The 2,381-nt window shown below is 32.5% G+C and overlaps 1 non-coding gene across 1 annotated transcript; it reads right to left on the reverse strand.

Moving 5' to 3' along the window:
• Nucleotides 1–1,203: 1,203 nt before the first annotated feature.
• On the reverse strand, nt 1,204–1,310 carry LOC140442541 (U6 spliceosomal RNA). The gene has a single exon (XR_011951067.1). It is a non-coding gene; the product is annotated as a U6 spliceosomal RNA (small nuclear RNA).
• Between the last annotated feature and the right edge of the window lie 1,071 nt (nt 1,311–2,381).

A 2,381-nucleotide genomic window follows, 5' to 3' on the forward strand; every position in this document is an offset into this window, starting at 1 on the left:
GATTATCAATAACTGGTAATTGTCTATTACAGATCAGGTTTCTTGTGGGATTTGTGGGATTTGCTGAAACTCTAGCAAAAAAAGAGCAGTAGAAGTTGTTGTCGTCTCAGATGAAGCGAAGGTTTGAAACATTCTACATGAATGCTTTTCACTGGACTGGATCGAAATGCTCCTAAACAAAGTCAAAGGGAAGTATTTTGGATCACATTAAGTAAACGTAGTAGTGATTTACTTGATGACATGTAGAGAATACTACCAAGTTTGGAGCGAATAAGAGCTCGATATATTTTTAGTAGTGTTTCCTCATCGGCTCTCCAACTATAATGAGCTAGTTATTTAAGGAGATTCATTATTTGAAGGCAGTTACCCTTAAGTTCTCGAATGTGTGATCTCCAGAAAAGTTTGTTATCGAAAATAATGCCAAGAAACTTTAATTGTTCTACTACTTGAAGAAAAATTTCCATTCAGAATAATGGTTGAAGATTGCGTGTTTTGTCTTCTGGTAAAATGAATAATTTTGGATTTGGATGGGGAGAAGTTAAGGCCGGATTGACTGGCCCAGTTGTTTATTTTACTTAGCCTGTTTTGTAGTAAAGTATTTGTGCTGGATGTGACCTTTCCATGACAGAATAATATTATGTCGTTAGCATATTATCCGTATTGTACAGGGTTGTTTATCAATGAACTAAAACCGTTAATACTAAGGTTAAATAGTGTGCTGCTCAGGACAGACCCTTGTGGGAGACCGTTTGTGCTTGTGTGTTGTGAGGAAGTTTTTCCATTAGTAATTATTTTAAAGGATCGCTCTGTGAGAAAATTTTTTATAAACGAATATATATTACCGGATAACTTGTTCTGATTTAGTTTGTTTATTATCACAGAAATCGGTATAGAGTCAAATGCGCTTTCGATGTCAAGGGAAATTGCAATGACTTCATTTTTGTTGACGCAGCCACAATTGTTGATTGCAAAAGTACAAGATTGTCCATGGTGCATTGATTTGGTCTGAAGCCTGACTGAAATTGGTAGAAGATTTTATTTTGTTCAAGATACCAAAGTAATTTTTAATAACCATTTTTTCTAAAAATTTACATAATGTACAGATGAGAGAGATGGGCCTGTATGAGTTTAGCGTATCTAGGGATTAATCGCCTTTTTTGATAGGAATCGTTATGGGTTGTTTCCATTGTGATAGGAATTTTTAAAAACGTGGAACGTTTCTCGATTTTGTGTGTCATCCTTGTACAAGGGCCATGCTAATATTCTCTGTATCGTTTTAATTTTAGTATATGTACCGCCGAAGCAAGTACATGTTATTTTTAGTTATAGCTTTATACAAAATAAATCCATTTATTAGTGCTGAGCTAGTGAGAAGTTTAACCACTAGCCTACGGTACCATTTAACATCTCTTCGTTATGCATAGATATGATTTCAGCCGAAAATATTAATAAATGCTTTACAATTATTATTATTGTTCACTGCTTGCGATTTTTCTAGAAGCGTATTATTTTTATCCTGAACCTCCACTGTTTTATCTGTGTGTACTTTGCTAAGGATTAGGACATCTGTTGTATCTTTCCACTTTAGTAGAACTACTCCAGTGTTACTTTTTCATACAATATCTTCATTTCTTTTTATCTTTGCTTTCATAAAATCTTTAGGGTTTAATTTTCTAATGAATCTAAGCCTACCTATTAAATGTGTTGATCTATCTAAAAGCTGGTGAGCTAAGTGGACACTTGTACAAAACTTGTCTGTATACAGTAGTCTACCCGAAATGAAGAGTTCATCCATCAATAAAATAATAATTGAAGATGACGCTAAAGTAACTTACTATGTTATGTCTTTTTCACAGTAAACTTTCAGGTTGAAGGTGTTAGCATTTTCTGTACATAATTTGTAGAGTTTTATACCAAACTTATGTTTTTTATTTTATTGTATTTCCTATAGGCCAGCCGCCCACAAAAACGTACAAGGATTCCATCACAACATATATTTTTTTTTTCGGAATATTGGCAGTTTGAAATCGGTCAAGCAAATGATCGATTAGAGGTTGAATTTTGAAAGTCTATCACCTCTTGGGCACTTATAATATTATAAGAAAAATGTCACGTGCATAATATTATTTCGAAATGATTTCTTCACATATATTTTTTTGTGATATTAGTGGCATAACATAATATTAAAGTTAAGGTTTTTTGATCAAACTCATCCAAATAATTATACCCAAAGAAATTTCAAATTCTTGATTCGTTAAGTGTTTTCACCTTTTTAATCTTTTATGCTGAGAAATATTTGTGTTTAAAATGATCTGTTCATTTTAATTGTAATAAAGTGCATAAATTTAAATAGCCTTGAAATCTATTACTAATAGTGGTAT

The sequence above is a fragment of the Diabrotica undecimpunctata genome, chromosome 5, assembly GCF_040954645.1.
Source record: "Diabrotica undecimpunctata isolate CICGRU chromosome 5, icDiaUnde3, whole genome shotgun sequence".
Classification (NCBI taxonomy): domain Eukaryota; kingdom Metazoa; phylum Arthropoda; class Insecta; order Coleoptera; family Chrysomelidae; genus Diabrotica; species Diabrotica undecimpunctata.